Genomic DNA, 21,088 nt, shown 5'->3' with positions numbered 1-21,088 from the left:
ATGTCTCTAATGTATCTGCTTCTACTACCGCCGCTGGCAGTGCATTCCACGCACCCACCACTCTCTGTGTAAAGAACCTACCTCTGACATCTCCCCGAAACCTTCCTCCAATCATCTTAAAATTATGGCCCCTGGTGATAGCCGTTTCTGCCCTGGGAAAATGTCTCTGGCTATCAAATCTATCTATGCCTCTCATCATCTTGTACCCCTCTGTCAAGTTACCTCTCATCCTTCTTCGTTCCAATGAGAAAAGACCGAGCACCCTCAACCTTTCTTCGTAAGACATGCCCTCCAGTCCAGGCAGCATCCTGGTAAATCTCCTCTGCACCCTCTCTAAAGCTTCCACATCATTTTGTGTGGTACTTCATCAAACGCTTTCTTAAAATCCATGTAGACCATCCACCACATTCTTTTCATCAACCTGCTCTGTTACTTCATCAAAATAAATTCAATTAGTTCATGAAAGCATGATCTGCTTTTTAAAAATCCGTGCAGACAACACTTAATTAACTCAAACATCTCCAAGTGTGTGTTGATTTTTTTCCCGCTGATTTAGTTTCTAAAACCTTCCTCACCACTGATGTTAAACTAACTGACCAGTAGTTGCGAGGCCTGTGTGTTGTCCATTCCCATTGATAATTCTGGGAGGTGAGGGTGACCATCTATGTCATCGTTTGTTCGCTCAGCAGGGAGAAGCAGAATGAGAGATCCCGTGGCTTTGTCAGGATAGCGGGAATCCTGATGGTGTTGGTGTCTCTGCGGTGGCCCCATGTCAATGGGGAGAGGTACAGGAACTGAAAGAACTCTCACTCCATTAATGTACAGTTGGTGTGTGAGCATGACCAGTACATCATGTTGGTGAATATTCACTACCCTGTCAGCAGCCACCATACCTTCATTCTGAAGCAGTCAGCCATTCTCAACACTTAGGGCTTCCATACAGAACCAGAATGTGGCTCCTCGGAGGCAAAGAAAAAAACCGTCTAGACACAGCTCATGTTTCCACATCCCCAAACCACCTACCACCGCCACCCAACCTCCCACAATTAACATGTGTATAATGTGAGCAATGGAGTCACCAGGAACATGGTGGGACAGACCATCGGTGTGATGAAGCAATGCTTCCAATGTCTGAACCGCACGGGGAGAGCCCTTCAGTACTCACTGGAGCAGGTGTCCAAGTTCATGGTGTTCTGCTGCACCCTTCATATCATCACTATCATGAGGACACAGGCATTGGCACCAGGAATCCGGAGGACACCTCAGGAGGAGGAGGAGGACGCAGGGAGGATATTTCCTGGACGCCTTCGAACTAGACAGGCTGTCGGGGAGTCCCTGCTAAGATTTTGTTTCCCTTAGGACAACTTCCCTTTCCCACCATGGATCACCCATTCTCCACCATTTCACCCATCTGAGACGCCCCATCACAGAGTCGTCTTGGTCACCATCCTGTAATAAAAACCACCAACATAAACCTTTTCAGGAACATCTTTATCCAACAACACATCCAATTATACAAAAGGAAAATGGAAATATTCACCCTTGTATATTCCCTTAGTCTCTGTCTTGTGCGTTCCCTCGACTTGCCTCGTGCTCCCCAGTGTTTCCCTAGTGACTGCAGCATGGCTGGTGGAAGACTGCTGACTGTCATTCGGGGAGACTGCAGATGACCTTGCAGGACGTCCTCGAGCAGCTCTGGGCCTTGAGGGCTTCGATTCAAACTGTACCACCTCGACATAGGCAGCAGCCCAGTAATGTTCTGATATGAGTCCTGTGTATTATAGCACGTTTGTGACCTCGCTCTCCGGGAGCTGCCACATGCACTATCCTTTCCCCCTGCCCTGGCTGCAGTTCGTGCGTTTTCGGTGTATCAGCATGTGCAGATTCCGACTCTATACCAGCCTCTAAGGCACACACAGTGGAAGTATTTGAGCTGGAGGCTGTCAGTATCAGACTAAGTGATGGGGCTTCACCATCAGTCCTGTGCTGATGCTCTCTCTCTGTCTCCTGGAGCTGCTGTGACTGGGAAGCTGGCAGTTTTGGGGTACCATTGGGAAGTGTAAAATCAGAAGGGTCGTATTGGGATGAGAGATTGTGGGTGGGTTGGAAAGCAGGAGGTCCATGATCCCACCATCTGCAGCTTGTACATCATCCCAGACAGCAGGATGCGGGGGGAGGTGGGAGTTAAGAAGGGGCATAAGGCAGGAACATAGTATCATCCTGAATGCTCTCGGCGATGCCGGATGCCACGGGCTCTGTCACAGCCAGTCCCATGATGTGAAGAACCAACTCCTCCCTCAGGCTCAGGGGATGAATGTATGCCTGGTCACTCGCTGGTTCACTTGCTGCTCCCTGTGATTATGGGTCACCTTGTCCTGTAAGAAAGAAGGCAGAATATTAATGATTGTTTTACACTGTGTTTTGATGATATGCCTGCCATAGTTGAATAGCTGGAGGTAATTGGAGGCAGTGAGAGGTGGGTGTGAGGCTGCTATCAGTACAAGGTGTGTGAGGGTGAGGTGGAGTATGTGAATGTTAGGTGTGAGTCCTGAGTGTTAGGGACTGCTGATGGGTGAGTGATGGGGGTGTGGTGCATTGAGCAGTGTGAGAAGTTGGTGATGTTGGGGGTAGGAGATGCCATTTGGAGCTTAATTCAATGACATTGACCACCCGTGTGAGCTCATTAAACTTCTTCTGGCTCTGCTGCCAGATTCTCGTGGCGAGAATTCTTGCATTGACCTCCCTGGCCACCTTCACCGATTCCCTTCGCATGACGTTCCTTGAGAGTCTCCACCCCACCACACGGAAACAGAGCCTCTCTCCTCCTGTCACCCTTCGTAACTAAGACATCCATCCCCACATCCGTGAACCGCAGAACCCTCTGTTGCAGTGTGCAATTTACCGTGTCTCCAATTGCAGAATTCACAGTGAGCAGCAGCAGCCTCCAGTGAATCAGTGCATCTCCTCTTGAAGAGGGACAGACTGCGTTTAAAAGCTGAACCTGGCTGAAACATGTGTTAAGCATCCAGACAGACAGCAACGCGGGTTACCCGGGGTGGCACGTAGAATTCATGGAAATGAGAAGGCAGCAGGAAGTGTGTTTGTCACCTGCCTCAACAGGAACGGGCACGGGCAGATCGTGATCCCTCTGCCCAAAAACACGACGTACTCTCTATTTCTATTTGCTGTTCTCTCTTTCACACTTTCTCACTCTCTGTCTTTCTCTCTCTCTTCCCTCACTTTCTCTTGCTCATAAAATGAAAGATTGATGCAGCACAGAAGAAGGCTAGTCGGCCCTTTGTGTCAGTGCTGTCTCTTCGAAAGAGCCATCTAATTAATTCCTCTTTCCTCCTCTTTCCCCAGACTCCTGTTTTTATTTTCCTTTTCAAGTATTTGCTAAATTGCCTTTTGAATGATATTATTGAATCTGCTTCCACCATGTTTTCAGCCAGTGAATTCCAGATCCCAACAACTCGCTGTGGAAGAAAATTCTCCTCATTTCACCTCTGGTTTTTTGTCAATTACCTTCAGTCTGTGTCTTCTTAGCACTGAACGTTAGACTTTTGGATTTAGTTATACAGCACTGGAACAGGCCCTTCGGCCCACCGAGTCTGTGCCGACCATTAACCACCCATTTATACTAATCCTACACTAATCCCATATTCCTACCACATCCTCACCTGTCCCTATATTCCCCTACCACCTACCTATACTAGGGGCAATTTATAATGGCCAGTTTGCCTATCAACCTGCAAGACGTTTGGCTGAGGGAGGAAACCCACAAACTCCACACAGGCTTTACCCATAATATGAGGCTGCAGTGCTAACCACTGCGCCACTGTGCCGCCCCTGTTTCTGACACTGGAAACAGTTTCACATTGATTACCTTATCAAAACCCTTCATAATTTTGAATTTTATATCAAATCTCCCCTTACCTATCACTGCTCGATTGAGAACAATCCCAGCTTTTCGAATCTATCCACGTAACTGTATTCCCAGATCCCTGGTACCATTCTCGTAATTCACCTCTGTATCTTCACTAAGTCCTTGACATCCTTACCAATGTGTGGTGATCAGAATTGGACACAATTCTCCATCTGGGACCTAACCAATGATGTATAAATATCAGCATTTCCTCCTGAGTTTTATTACTCTGTGTGTCTCTCTCTAACACCAAGGACACTGCATGCTACTAACTAAGATCTGTGTGTTTACACCCGAGGTCTCTCTAATCATGCACTCACTCTATAATGGTACCATTTATTTAAAATTTTTTCTTCTCATACTTCCTACCCAAATGTCTCACTTCATATTTCAATGTGTTAAATTCCATCTGCCATGTTCCTGCCCATTTCATCAGTCAGTCAATGTCCTCCTGAAGTCTGTTACTATCCTTCTCACTGTTTATCAACATTTCTGAGTTCCCTTCCATCTGAAAACTTGGACATTACCCCCTCTGTACACAAGCCCACTGCATTAGCATGCAACACCAGGGATCCCAACAGTCACCCTGGGGAACCCCACTGTGTACTTCGCCCAGCTGAAAAGCTGCCATTATTCCCTACTCTCTGATACCTGTCACCTAGCTAATTTCTTGCATGCTGGGATTGAAAAAGAAAAAAAAAGGACTTCCATTTATGTAGCGCCTTTCATGACTACTACATATTCCAAAGCGATTTACAATCAACGTATACTTATAATGCCTACTCACTCTTGTACTGTCGGAAACAGGGCAGCCAATTTTCGCACAGCAAGATCCCACAAGCAGCAATGTAATAATGACCATATCTGTTTTTATGATGTTGCTTGAGGGATAAATATTGTCCAGGCCACAGGGAATAAATCCCCTGATCTGCTGATAAATAATCCCACAGGATCATTAGCATCCACCTGAGAGGGCAGATGGGGCCTTGGTTTAACGTTTCATTCGAAAGACTGCTCATCTGATAGCGAAATACTCCCTCAGTACTGTCGCTGCATGTCAGCCTTGATTCTTGTGAAAAAGTCATTTCATGACACTTGATCCTGGAAGCTTGTGACTGAAAAGGGAGAGAGCTACAAACTGAGCCCTGGCTGACTTTGGCCCTTTAATCCCATATGTTTCTAATTGGGTCACACGGCTGTTATATAGTACTTTATCAAACACCTTTTGAAACGATAGGAAAATTGTAAAAGTACAGGCAGGAAAAGTCATAGAAACATATAATAGCATTGCATGGAAGGGGGTCATTTGGTCTATGAAGTCTGTGCTGGCTCTTTTGATGAGTTTCCAGTGAGTTCCACACCCTGGATCTTTCCCAGATCCTTGATCTTTTCCCCTTAATATCTAACCAAATCACTTTTTGAATATACTTTTGAATCTGTATCCTTCAGCCTATCATACAATAATTTGCAAATGCGAAACAAAAATTGCATTACAATAATCCCCATGTCAACTCTGCTTCTTTTTTCCAATCACCATAAATCTATGTCCTCTGGTTAATGGCCCCTCATACATTAGAAACTTTATATAATTTACATAAACCCTTCATGATGTTAAATATCCCTATCTGATCACCTTGTAAATGTTCCTGCTCCAAGGAAAACAATCCCAGCTACATAACTGTGATCCCTCATCCCTGGAAACGTTCCAGTAAAACTCTTCTGTCCCCTCTCCAAGGTTTCATGTCCTTCCTAAAGTGTGGTTTCCAGTATTGGACACAATACTCCAGATGGAGCCGGACTAGTCTTTTCTATAGGGTTAACACAATATCCTGGCCAGTCTACTCTGTGTCTCTATTAATCAAGCCTCGGAATCTATTTGCTTTGTGAACTGTTTGTTAACCTGTCCAGCTACTTTCAAAGATTGCATACAAACACCTCAGGTCTCTCTGTTACTCTCAATATCTTTAAAGTTGTGCCATTCAGCTTGTATTATCCCTGGTCATTCATCTGCATGCAGCTCACCATCACCTTCTCAAGGGCAATTATGGATGGGCAATAAATGCTGGCCTCGTCAACGACACCCACATCCCATGAACGGATAATATAGATCAAATCTTCCGACAATGTATCACCTCACACATCTGCCATGCCAATTACATATTAGGAAGAATGCAGCCATTGTTTTCAAACCCCACGTCAAAAGTTTCCTCGCTACAGACTGGATCTCTCTCCTTGGCAACTGTCTGAGACTAAAGCAAACTGTTCACAACCTGGTTTCATAGTTGACGCTGCGACGAGATTCCTGCTAAATATTACTAAAACAGCCTACTTACACTTCCGTATCATCACCAAACTTTGCCCCTCTCTCAGCTCTTCTGCTGATGAAACACTTCCCCTTGCCTGTGTTACCTGTAGACTCGACTAGTCCAACACACTCCTGGCTGGTCTCCCACATTCTACCCTCCATAACCCTGAGGTGATCCAATGCACTGCTGCCCATGTCCTAACTCACACCAAGTCATGTTCACCCATTACTCCCTGGACTCACTGACCTACATTGGCTCCTGGTCAGCAACACCTCAATTTTAAAACTCTCAGCCTTCTTTTCAAATCCTTCATTATCTCACTACTCCTTATCTCGTAATCTCCTCCAGCCCGACAACCCTCCGAGATATCTGCACTCATCTATTTCTGGCCTCTTGAGCATCTACGAGTTTAATTGCTCTCCCATTGGTGGTCCTGCCTTCAGCTGCCGAGGCCCTACGCTCTGGAAGAGTAGAGCAGAACTTCCAGGGAGGAATTCCTGGAAGATAAATGTCAGTGAATTAAACACTAAAATAAAAGCAAAATATTGCGGATGCTGAACACTGGAAATACTCAGCAGGTCTGGCAGCATCTGTGCAGAGAGAAACAGAGTTAATATTTCAGATCTGTGACCCTTCATCAGAACTGGTAAACGTTAGAAATGTAACAGTCTTTGAACATGTGAAAGAGGGGAAGGGGGAAGAAGAACAAGAAGGAAGGACTGTGATGGGACAGAGAGGGGATAGATTAAACTACAGACTGTTACATTCCTAACGTTTACCAGTTCTGATGAAGGGTCAGAGACCGGAAACATTAACTCTGTTTCTCTCTACACAGATGCTGCCAGACCTGCTGAGTATTTCCAGCACTTTCTGGTCTCATCCCTAAGCTTTTGAATTCTCTCCCCAAACCCTAAATGCAATAAGCTGCACTGAGTCCAGTTTTAGGGAGTCCTGCTTGGACAGAGTACTAAATGCAGTAAAGTTAACGAGAGATTGAATTTTAAGTGATCTAAGAGTCGATCTCTTTCCAACAATTTGTTAATTTTACATTTAGCATTTCACTTAATTTTAAGCTGAATTTGTACTTTATTTCACAATCAGTTTGTGAGAATTGGACAGTTAATTGATGCTGATGGAAAAGGAAGGTCAGTGTCAGCTTGGATATAAAACTGACTTAATGACAGAAAACAGTGAGTTGCGGTAAATAGTTGGTATTCAAACTGGAGAAAAATAGACAGTTGTGTTCCCCAAGGGTTAGTGCTAGGAACACTGTTTTATTCTGATATGTATAAATGATTTGGATAATGGCATACAGAGAAACATTTCAAAATTTGCAGGTGATACCAAACTTGGAGGCGGGGCAGGCATTGAGGTTGATACCAATCGATGTCAGAGGACATAGATAGGCTAGCAGAATGGGCAGACGAGAGGCAAATGGAATTTAATACAGACAAGTGTCAAGTGATGCATTTTATCAGAAGTAACAGGGAGAGGCGATATACACTTAATGGTAAAGTTCGAAAGAGTGTGCAGAGACAAAGGGACATGGGGTTCAGGCACATAGATCCCTGAAGGTGGCAGGATATATTGAGAGAGTCGTCAGTAAAGCATATGGGATCTTGGGCTTCATAGATAGAGGTGGTAAGTTCAGAGGAAGGAAAGTTATGCTGTAACTTTATGAAGCTCTGGTTAGGCCCCAAGTGGAGTACTGCATCCAGTTCTGTTCACCACACTTTAGGAAGGATGTGAGGGTCATTGACAGGGTGTAGAGGAGGGTTACTTTAATGGTTCCAGAGATGGAGGATTTTCAGTACAATATAGTCTGTAAAAGCTGGGATTGTCCTCCTTGGAGTAAAGGAGATTGAGGGGAGATTTGATACATGTATACAAGATGATGACCTGTTTGGATAAGGTAGACAGGAAAAGATGTTCCCATTAGCTTATGGTACAATGACTAGAGTTAAGATTGAGGGCAAGAGTTAAGGGGGATGTGATGAACAACATTTTTACACAACGAGTGGTAATGGCCTGGAAATCATTGCCTCCGAGGGTGGTGGAAGCAGAGAAGGTGAATTATTTCAAAAGGATATTGGAAGAACACTTGATGTTAATAAACTTGCAGGAATATGGAGTCAGAGCTGGGGAATGAGACTGGCTGGATTTATCGACAAAGAGCTGGCATGGACTCGATGAGCAGAATGGCCTAATTCTGTGCTGAAATGACTATGACTCTACGACTCTCTGACAGGGGAATACTATTACTACTTTTAGTTTAGTTTAGAGATACAGCACTGAAACAGGCCCTTCGGCCCACCGAGTCTGTGCGGACCATCAACCACCCGTTTATACTAATCCTACACTAATTCCATATTCCTACCACATCCCCACCTGTCCCTATGTTTCCTTACCACCTACCTATACTACGGGCAATTGCTAATGGCCAATTTACCGATCAACCTGCAAGTCTTTGGCATGTGGGTAGAAACCGGAGCACCCGGAGGAAACCCACGCAAACACAGGGAGAACTAGCAAACTCCACACAGGCAGTACCTAGAATTGAACCCGGGTCACTGGAGCTGTGAGGCTGCGGTGCTAACCACTGCACCACTGTGCCGCCCTATACTGGGAAAGTTTATAATGGACTGGGCAGTATCACCCTGGAGAACCCCGTGATGTAAGTGAAATGTTTGATGCCCCAGAACGTGGTTAACAAATGTCCTTCACAAACAGAATAAATCAGTTCAGTCCCACTGACAATTCTGGAGTCATTCACAATGGGGAGTAATTTCTCCTCGTATTCTCTACATAGGACAGCAGTCAGGCTTTTCACTGTGTCCACCACCTCCATGTTGAAAGTCTTGTCAGGGTTAGGTGAGATAAGACACGTTGCCTGGGCGACAGATTTCTTCAATTGTGTTGCTGCTTCTCTGCTCTCTTCAGTCCAACCAGGTTAAATCTGGTCATCATCACCATTAGTTAGTTCATAAAGAGGAGTCACAGTCTCTGCAAATCGAGGGATGAGGGTCCACTGATACCCTGCCAGCCTGAGGATAGGACACAGGGTAGTCTTTGAGGTGGACAGGGGTAGATACTGGATGAGGGTCCACTGATACCCCACCAGCCTGAGGATAGGACACAGGGCAGGACTTTGAGGTGAACAGGGGTAGACACTGGATGGTCTCGACCTGACGCTGGTGTGGGCTGATGCAGGATGATCTGATCTGGGCACGTAGAAAGGTGACACGGTCTTGCACCAGCTGGGCCTTCCGTGGATGTTCTTTTAGTCCAGCTCCCAAAGTCACTGCAGTAGTTCCTGTAAAAGGGTTAAATGTGTGGACACGGTGATGAGAAGATCATCGACATATTGCAGCGAGCAGGAAGACTGTGAAAAGCTCAGAAGGGACCCGGCTACACGTTTGTTGAAAATAGTGGGGTTATTGTGGAACCCCTTGTGACAGACATGTCCAGGAGTACCTCTGGTCCTCAGAAGTGAATGTGAATTTAATTTGTTTCTCTAGTTTTACTGGGATACTCCAATAAACATTAGAGATATCCAGGGTAGAGAAGACAGCCCTGCCACTGAGAATCCGGGAGAGTAGGGTGGGTGTCTATCAGACAACCGGGTTCACGCAGGGTTGACTGAATTGAGTTTGTGGTGGTCAATAGTCAGTCACCAGCTGCCATCCGGCTTTCCAACCAGTCAAATCGGGCAGTTAGAAGGGAACATGGCTTCGTGAACTACACCCTGGTATAACAATGACATGATATTGTCTGGAATGCATGACATAATTTCAGCTCGGTAAGAATATTCGGTAAGAATACTGCTTCATGGATCATGCAATGGTCAGTTAATTTCTTCGGGTCTGCTCATGTTTGCACAGTTATCTTTATGGGTTGTGGATACACTCGACACGGACTCGAGAATCGCCTGTACCTCAGGGTGATCAGAGCTGTCTGGTTCCCACTCCTCTGATATTTTAATCATGAATATTGAGGGTGCACTGGACACCAGAGTAGGGGTATGTTTTAATGTTCTACAATATACAAATATAGGGATAATCAATTACTGCTGATAACCTTTGAGCACATTACTGCCCAGTAGTCCCTGTCCATTATGCAGGATCATATAAAAGGGAGGCAGGACTTTGACATGAGCTGTGTTCCCTCTCCTACACCAATGTAAGATCTGATCCAGGGTCACAGATTAACCAAAAGGAGGTCGAAGGGTCACAAGCAGTTTATTGAGGAGTAACAGTTCAAATACAGCACAAAATCAGAATAAACATAGTGGACATACGGCCTGTGGCAGGTGAGAAAGGCTTTCTGGCTATGGATCAAATGTAAGAAGCTATTAGTAAAGACGTTATAGCAGGACACACAGAATAATTCAAGGTGATCAGGCAGAGTCAACATGCTTTTGTGAAACGGAAACCATGTTCAACCAATTTATTGAAGTTCTTTGAAGAAGTAACAGGTGCTGTGGATAAAGGGGAACTGGTGGATGTACTATACTTAGATTTCCAGAAGGGATTTCATAATGTGCCACATCAAAGTTCATTGCGGAATATAAAAGCTCATGGTGTAGGGGGCAACCTATTGGCTTGGATAAAAGATTGGCTAGCTAACAGGAAACAGAGAGTAAGCTTAAATGGATCATTTTCTGTTTGGCAAGATGTAACGAGTGGTGTGTCACAGGGATCAGTGCGGGTGCCTTAGCTCTTTACAATTTATATAAATCACTTGGATGAAGGGGCCAAAGGTATGTTTGCTAAATTTGCTGATGACAGAAACGTCGGTCAGACAGTATGTTGTGACGTGGACACAAGTGAACCACAAAGGGGTAGATAGATTGAGTGATTGGGCAAAGATCTGGTAAATGGAGTATAATGTGGGAAAATATGAAATTGTCCATTTTGGCAGGAAGAATAAAAATTAAGCATATAATCACAATGGTGAGAGATTTCAGAGCTCTACCATCCAGGGGGAACTGAGAGTCCTTGTGCATGAATTGTAAAAGGTTAATATGTAGGTATTGCAAGTCATTAGGAAAACTAATAGAATGTTATCGTCCAATGCAGGAGGAATTGAATACAAATGTAGGGAGGTTATGTTTCAGTTATATAGGGAGACCACTTCTGGAATACTGTGTACAGTACTGGTCTCCTCATTTAAGGACAGGTGGAAATGCATTCGAAGCAGTTCAGAGATGGTTTACTAGACTAATGCCTGGAATGGGGGTGTTCTCGAATGAGGAAAGGCTGGACAGGCTAGGCTTATGTCAGCTGGAGTTTAGAAGAGTAAGAGGCGACTTGATTGAAACTTATAAGATTCTGAGTGTGGGACAGAGCAAATGAGGCCGACAGAGAGAGAAAGAACGAGAGAGAGAGAGCTCAATTCAGCTGCTGCTAAAAACCTCATCCATGCCTTTTTTTATCGCGAGACTTGACTATTCTAACACACTCCTGGCTGGTCTCCCACATCCTACTCTCTGTAACCTGTGGTCATCCAAAACTCTGCTGCCATCTTCTAATTTGCACCAAATTCTGTTCACCCAACATCCCTGTGCTGACTGACCGACATTGGCTCTTGGTCCAGTAACACCTCAATTTTAATATTCTCACTCATGTGATCAAATCCCTCCATGTCCTCACCCCTCTGATTATCCCAATCCCCTGTTCATATCCAATGTTCCTGAAACTTGTTCCTCTTAAAAATATTTTTTCCAATTCCGGCTTAAAAGTGAGTTTCTTTCCCTCTGCCTCTCTTCATATAACATAGAACATAGAGCATAGAACAGTACAGCACAGTACAGGCCCTTCGGCCCACGATGTTGTGCCGAACCTTTAACCTACTCTAAGATCAAACTAACTACCTACCCTTCATTCTCTTATCATCCATGTACCGATCCACGAGTCGCTTAAATTTCCCTAATGTATCTGCTTCTACTACCACCACTGGCAGCGCATTCCACGCACCCACCACTCTCGGTGTAAAGAACCTACCTCTGACATCTCCCTGAAACCTTCCTCCAGTCACCTTAAAATTATGCCCACTAGTGATAGCCCTTTCCACCTGGGAAAAAGTCTCTGACTATCCACTCTATCTATGCCTCTCATCATCTTGTACCCCTCTATCAAGTCACCTCTCATCCTTCTTCGCTCCAATGAGAAAAGCCCTAGCTCCCTCAATCTTTCTTCATAAGACATGCCCTCCAGTCCAGGCAGCATCCTGGTAAATCTCCTCTGCACCCCCTCTATAGCATCCATACCCTTCCTATAATGAGGCGACCAGAACTGAACACAATATTCCAAGTGTGGTCGAACCAGGGCCTTATAGAGCTGCAGCATAACCTCGCAGCCCTTAAACTCAATCCCCCGTTAATGAAAGCCAACAAACCATACGCCTTCTTAACAACCCTATCAACTTGGGTGGCAACTTTGAGCGATCTCTGGACATGGACCCCAAGATCCCTCTGTTCCTCCACACTACCAAAAACCCTGTCTTTAAGCCTGTATTTTGCATTCAAATTCGACCTACCAAAATGAATCACTTCACACTTTTCCAGGTTGAACTCCATCTGCCACTTCTCAACCCAGCTCTGCATCCTGTCAATGTCCCGTTGCAACCTACAACAGCCTTCCACACTATCCACAACTCTAGCAACCTTCGTGTCATCGGCAAACTTGCTAACCCAGCCTTCCACTTCCTCATCCAAGTCATTTATAAAAATCACAAAGAGCAGAGGTCCCAGAACAGATCCCTGCAGAACACCACTGGTCACCGAGCTCCATGCTGAATACTTTCCATCTACTAACACCCTCTGTCTTCTATGGGCCAGACAATTTTGTATCCAGACAGCCGCAGCGTGGTCTTCCTGACCACACATTTCATCTCTCCTGCTCCACTCATGCTGTGGAAGCTTGGATCCATAAAATGGTGTGAGCTGCACTGCCGGTCACATCCAGCACATTGTACAGGACACCCAGGCTGGCCGGGGTGCTCGTGTCGGTGTAACGTGTGTGTGTCTGTAGTGTGAGGAGAGGTCTGAATATGAAGTCGATCAGCCATTTCAGCAACTTTGATGTACGTCTTTGATACTTGGTCCTTGCATGTATACTGACCACCTGTGTTAGTCACTCTCAGCTGAACATACATTCAGCAGCACGAGGATTCCCCTCTAGTGTTAGTTAAAAGGACCAGGCGTCCAACTTGCAGGTGAGGGGCTTTTGACTTACTTCTGTTATTACAAAGTTAGTGGAGGTGCTGTGGATGGTTTTCTGGAGGTTGTGTTATGAGCTGCTGCAGACATTCAGGGAGGAGAGAGGACTTGGTGACACAACTCTGTACGATGAATGGGGACTGTAGTTACAGTGTCTCTGCGTCTGTAACATGATCAACAAATGGAGCAGAAGCTGCAGAGAGAGGGAAAGCTCTGGAAAGAAAGAGGAGGAATGGCCTCTGCCCTACCCACCCTGGGTTTCCAAGAGCAAAAAGGGCAGTGGTCCTAATATTGAGCCCAGGGGAACACCACTGTATACTCCCATTGAGTCTGAACAACAACCTTTCACCACTTCTCTCTGTTTACTGTTCCTTAGCCAATGTTATATCCACACTTTCACTGTACCTTTAATCCATAGGGTACAGTTTTCCTAACCTGTCTATTGAATGTCACTTGATCGAACACCTTTTGAAAGTCCATATGTATAACTTCAATCACACCACCCTCATCAACCCTCTCCATTGTTTTATCAAAGAACACCATCAAGTTTACCTCACCACCACCTCTCTCCATTCCTCCACTGTTGTTAAATTATCAGACTGATTATCCGACACCCAGTACTGGATGAGCAGAAATTTCCTCCAATTAAATATTGGGAAGACTGAAGCCATTGTTTTAACTCCCCACTCCAACTCTGTTCCCTTGCTATTGATTCCATCCCTCTTCCTGGTGACAGTCGGAGATTCAGACAATATGTTTACAGCCTTGGTGTCACATTTGACCACAAAATGAGCTTTAACCTCATTTTCAGGCGATCATTACAACCGCCTATTGCCACCTCAGTAACATCGCCTGACTTCACCCCTGTGTCCATCTGCTGCTGAAACCTCATTCATGCCTTTGTCACCTCTCGATGTGACTGTTCCAACTCACTCCTGGCTGATCTCCCACATCTACTCTCTGTAAACTTGAGGTCATCCAAAACTCTGCTGCCCATGTCTTAGCTCACACCAAGTCCCGTTTATATCTCACTGACCGACATTGGCTCCCAGTCAAGCAATATCTTGATTTTAAAATTCTCATCCTTGTTGTCATATCTCTCAATAGCCTCGCCCCTCCCTATCTCTGTAATCTCCTCCAGCTCCAGAACCCATCGAGACATCTGTGCTCCTCTAATTCTGGTCTCTTTTACATCCGTTATTTTAATCACTGCACCACTGGCGACCGTGCCTTCAGCTGCCGGGGCCCAAGCTGCAGTATCCTCCATACACATCTCCGCCTCTGCACCTCTCCATCTCACTTTCCTCCTTTAAGACATTCCTTGTAACCTTCCTCTTTGGCTAAGCTGTTGGTCCTTTGACTTAATATCTCCTGTTGTATCTCAGTTCGCACTTTGCTTCATAATGCTCCTGTGAAGCACCTTGGGATGTTTTATAACATTAAAGGCAATATCTAAATATAAATTGTTGTTTTTGTTGTTGTTTGCCAGACATCAATAGTCTTTAGCATATCCAGGTTGCTAACCATTTACTATCCGATGTTTTTACAAGCAACAAGTATTTTTCTCTTGGGTTGTCACGTCTACAAATGTCCCCAGTCGTGACACTAGTCTAACTAGTCAGTAATTACAGCATTTATCGCATATCTCCTTTTTTAAACAGGATGTAAGATTTACAATCCTCCAATCCTCTGTCATCACACCCATATCCAATGAGGATTGGAAGATTCTGGCCAGTGCCTCTGCTATTTCCACTATTCCTTCCCTCAGAAACCCCTATACATCCATTCAGACTGGGTAAGAGTTCCAGTTTATTGTGGCACAAAAAGGTGTTGGATTGAAAGGTGTTAACTGAAACTGTTTGTTCAGTGACTGTACTTAATGTCAGTCTCCATGGACCCTGATTGTGTCACAGGAGGGTTTCCCTCTCCTATTAATATGGGACTCCTTTCGATGTGTTATCCCATACTGTCAGCGGGAGCATCACGCCCGGCACTCACAGGGATCAGCGGCTCCAGAGAGAGGGAGAGGATAGATCAGAATCTGAGAACAATGGGACAGAATCTGAGAACAATGGGTCAGAATCTGAGAACAATGGGTCAGAATCTGAGAACAATAGATTGGAATGTTACAACAATGAGCAAGAGTTTATCCTCAGAACTTCACGATCTTTCTACACATTATGATCGGTTCTCATTAAACTTTCGCATCGACCTCGCACTTCGGATTGCTCAATACATTTATTATCCCATCCTCGGTCTTGTTGGTGTCCCTGGTTAGTATCTGTTTCCAGGTATTTATTCCTTAAACCATGTTTAACTGTATTATATTCCTGTAATTTACTCTACCCTCCTTGCTGCTGTTGTTAATCCCGGTGAATATCTCCAGTAATTACCTTGATTAACCATGTTTAACTGCATTACTGCTCCTGTAATTTACTCTACCCTCCTTGCTGCTGTTGTTATTTCTGCTGAATCTCTATCTCCAGAAATCAGCTGTATAAACCACTGCTAACGGTATTTCAGTTCTTGTAATTTACTCTCTCCTCTTTGCTGCTGATACTGTCTCTATTTCCAGCTAGGAGATCTGTAAACCCTGTTTACTGAAATACTGTTCTGGAACGTAAATTGTGGGAAGAGAGAAGACAGTGTCATTGGTCCATTGGTCTCCGTCACAAACTCCATCCCCTATCTGTGAACCACATACCCGATCCTGAGGCTGAACCAGACAGTTTACAACCTCTGTGTTCTATTTTTACCTTACTTGAGTTCATCTCCAAATTCTCTCCATCACCAACCTTGTCTACTACCACCTGAGTAATATCACTCGTCTCCACTTCTGCCTCAGCCCATCTGCTGCATAAACCCTCATATGTGCCTTTGTTAAATCCACACTTGAGTATTCCGAATCTATCCTGGTCACCCTCCCAGTTATAAACCTCCATAAACCACAGCCCATCCAGAACTCTGATGCCTGTATCTTAACTCACACCAAATCCCGATCACCCATCACCCCTGTGCTCACTGATCTACAATGGCTCTCGGTTTGGCAGCACCTTAATTTTAATATTCTCATTCTTGAGTCTGTATCCCTCCATGGCCTCACCACTCCATTAGTCCCATTCTCTTGTGCATTTCCCATATTTCTGCAAATAATATGCCTTCAATCTTTTCTCAATTCTCTTTTTAAAGTGAATTTCTTTCTCTCTGTATCTGTTCCCAGCCACGATTTTCAACTCTACAGACCCACTGGTGCTGAGGGCGCAGAAGATGGGACCCATAAAATGATGCGAACCACACAGCCGGCCACTTTTAGTGTGGTCAGCACAGTGTCCCATGGTGGGCAGTACACTCGTGTGGTCAGCACAGCGCCCAATGGTGGACAATGCTCTAGTATGGTCAGCAAAATGCCCCACGCTGGACAGAGCTCCAAAATGGTCAGCACAGTGCCCCATGCTGGACAGGGCTCTAGTATGGTCAGCACAATGCCCCATGCTGGACAGGGCTCTAGTATGGTCAGCACAATGCCCCATGCTGGACAGAGCTCTAGTATGGTCAGCACAATGCCCCATGCTGGACAGAGCTATAGTATTATCAGCACAGTGCCCCATGCTGGACAGGGCTCTAGTATGGTCAGCACAATGCCCCATGCTGGACAATGCTCCAGTATGGTCAGCACAATGCCCCATGCTGGACAGGGCTCTAGTGTGGTCAGCACAGTGCCCCATGCTGGACAGGGCTCTAGTATGGTCAGCACAATGCCCCATGCTGGACAGGGCTCTAGTATTATCAGCACAATGCCCCATGCTGGACAGAGCTCTAGTGTGGTCAGCACAATGCCCCATGCTGGACAGAGCTCTAGTATGGTCAGCACAATGCCTCATGCTGGACAGGGCTCTAGTATGGTCAGCACAATGCCCCATGCTGGATAGGGCTCTAGTATGGTCAGCACAGTGCCCCATGCTGGACAGGGCTCTAGTATGGTCAGCACAGTGCCCCATGCTGGACAGAGCTCTAGTATGGTCAGCACAATGCCCCATGCTGGACAGAGCTCTAGTATGGTCAGCACAATGCCCCATGCTGGACAGAGCTCTAGTATGGTCAGCACAATGCCCCATGCTGGACAGAGCTCTAGTATGGTCAGCACAATGCCCCATGCTGGACAGAGCTCTAGTATGCTCAGCACAGTGCTCCATGCTGGACAGAGCTCTAGTATTATCAGCACAATGCCCCATGCTAGACAGGGCTCTAGTATGGTCAGCACAATGCCCCATGCTGGACAGAGCTCTAGTATTATCAGCACAATGCCCCATGCTGGACAGAGCTCTAGTATGGTCAGCACAGTGCCCCATGCTGGACAGAGCTCTAGTATGGTCAGCACAATGCCCCATGCTGGACAGAGCTCTAGTATGGTCAGCACAGTGCCCCATGCTGGACAGGGCTCTAGTATGGTCAGCACAGTGCCCCATGCTGGACAGGGCTCTAGAGTGGTCAGCATAGTGCCCCATGCTGGACAGGGCTCTAGTATGGTCAGCACAATGCCCCATGCTGGACAGAGCTCTAATATGGTCAGAACAATGCCCCATGCTGGACAGGGCTCCAGTATGGTCAGCACAGTGCCCCATGCTGGACAGGGCTCTAGTATGGTCAGCACAATGCCCCATGCTGGACAGAGCTCTAGTATGGTCAGCACAATGCCCCATGCTGGACAGGGCTCTAGTATAGTCAGCACAATGCCCCATGCTGCACAGGCCTCTAGTATGGTCAGCACAATGCCCCATGCTGGACAGAGCTCTAGTATGGTCAGCACAGTGCCCCATGCTGGACAGAGCTCTAGTATGGTCAGCACAATGCCCCATGTTGGACAGAGCTCTAGTATTATCAGCACAATGCCCCATGCTGGACAGGGCTCTAGTGTGGTCAGCACAGTGCCCCATGCTGGACAGGGCTCTAGTGTGGTCAGCACAATGCCCCATGCTGGACAGGGCTCTAGTATGGTCAGCACTGTGCCCCATGCTGGACAGAGCTCTAGTATAGTCAGCACAATGCCCCATGCTGCACAGGGCTCTAGTATGGTCAGCACAATGCCTCATGCTGGACAGAGCTCTAGTATGGTCAGCACAGTGCCCCATGCTGGACAGAGCTCTAGTATGGTCAGCACAATGCCCCATGCTGGACAGGGCTCTTGTATGGTCAGCACAATGCCCCATGCTGGACAGGGCTCTAGTATAGTCAGCACAATGCCCCATGCTGGACAGGGCTCCAGTATGGTCAACACAGTGCCCCATGCTGGACAGAGCTCTAGTATGGTCAGCACAATGCCCCATGCTGGACACGGCTCTAGTATGGTCAGCACAGTGCCCCATGCTGGACAGAGCTCTAGTATGGTCAGCACAATGCCCCATGCTGGACAGGGCTCTAGTATGGTCAGCACAATGCCCCATGCTGGACAGGGCTCTAGTGTGGTCAGCACAATGCCCCATGCTGGACAGGGCTCTAGTATGGTCAGCACAATGCCCCAAGCTGGACAGAGCTCTAGTATGGTCAGCACAATGCCCCATGCTGGACAGGGCTCTAGTGTGGTCAGCACAATGCCCCATGCTGGACAGGGCTCTAGAGTGGTCAGCACAGTGCCCCATGCTGGACAGGGCTCTAGTATGGTCAGCACAATGCCCCATGCTGGACAGGGCTCTCGTATGGTCAGCACAATGCCCCATGCTGGACAGGACTCTAGTATGGTCAGCACAATGCCCCATGCCGGACAGGGCTCTAGTATTATCAGCACAATGCCCCATGCTGGACAGGGCTCTAGTATGGTCAGCACAATGCCCCATGCTGGACATTGCTCTAGTATTATCAGCACAATGCCCCATGCTGGACAGGGCTCTAGTATGGTCAGCACAATGCCCCATGCTGGACAGGGCTCCAGCATGGTTAGCACAATGCCCCATGCTGGACAGGGCCCGAGTATGGTCAGCACAATGCCACATGCTGGACAGGGCTCCAGCATGGTTAGCACAATGCCCCATGCTGGACAGGGCCCGAGTATGGTCAGCACAATGCCCCATGCTGGACAGAGCTCTAGTATGGTCAGCACAATGCCCCATGCTGGACAGAGCTCTAGTATGGTCAGCACAATGCCCCATGCTGGACAGAGCTCTAGTATGATCAGCACAATGCCCCATGCTGGACAGAGCTCTAGTATGGTCAGCACAATGCCCCATGCTGGACAGGGCTCTAATGTGGTCAGCACAATGCCCCATGCTGGACAGGGCACTAGTGTGGTCAGCACAGTGCCCCATGCTGGACAGGGCTCTTGTATGGTCAGCACAATGCCCCATGCTGGACAGGGCTCTAGTATGGTCAGCAAAGTGCCACATGCTGGACAGGGCTCTAGTATGGTCAGCACAATGCCCCATACTGGACAGGGCTCTTGTATTGTCAGCACAATGCCCCATGCTGGACAGGGCTCTAGTGTGGTCAGCACAGTGCCTCATGCTGGTCAGGGCTCTAGTATGGTCAGCACAATGCCCCATGCTGGACAGGGCTCTAGTATGGTCAGCACAGTGCCCCATGCTGGACAGGGCTCTAGTGTGGTCAGCACAATGCCCCATGCTGGACAGGGCTCTTGTATGGTCAGCACAATGCCCCATGCTGGACAGGGCTCTAGTGTGGTCAGCACAGTGCCTCATGCTGGTCAGGGCTCTAGTATGGTCAGCAAAGTGCCGCATGCTGGACAGGGCTCTAGTGTGGTCAGCACAGTGCCTCATGCTGGTCAGGGCTCTAGTGTGGTCAGCACAGTGCCTCATGCTGGTCCAGACCTGAGAATTATATGTATACACACACACACACGCCACAGTCCAGGCCCTGAGACATATTTCACACACACACAGACACACACACACACACACACACACACACACACACACACACACACAGAACACATCCCAGACACTGAGACTTATATATTTGCACACACACACACACACACACACCAGCCCAGACACTGAGACTTACATATTTGCACACACACACACACACACACACACACACACACACACACACACACACACACACACACACACACACACACACACACAGAACACATCCCAGACACTGAGACTTATATATTTGCACACACACACACACACACACACACACCAGCCCAGACACTGAGACTTACATATTTGCACACACACACACACACACACACACACACACACACACACACACACACACACACACACACACACACCACAGCCCTGACACTGAGACTTATATATTTGCACACACACACACACACACACACATACACACACACACACCACAGCCCAGACACTGAGACTTATATATATGCACACACACACACACACACACACACACACACACACACACACACACACACACACACACACACACACACACACACACACACCACAGCCCAGACACTTGAGACCGAAATATATGCACACACAAACACACACACACACACCACAGCCCAGACACTGAGACTTATATATATGCACACTCACACAGACACACACACACACATCACAGCCCAGACACTGAGACTTATATATATGCACACACACACACACACACATCACAGCCCAGACACTGAGACTTATATATATGCACACA

This window comes from Heterodontus francisci, unplaced genomic scaffold, assembly GCF_036365525.1.
Source record: "Heterodontus francisci isolate sHetFra1 unplaced genomic scaffold, sHetFra1.hap1 HAP1_SCAFFOLD_167, whole genome shotgun sequence".
Taxonomy (NCBI): domain Eukaryota; kingdom Metazoa; phylum Chordata; class Chondrichthyes; order Heterodontiformes; family Heterodontidae; genus Heterodontus; species Heterodontus francisci.
The sequence above is the reverse complement of the archived record's forward strand: the minus strand, read 5'-3'. Positions refer to the sequence as shown.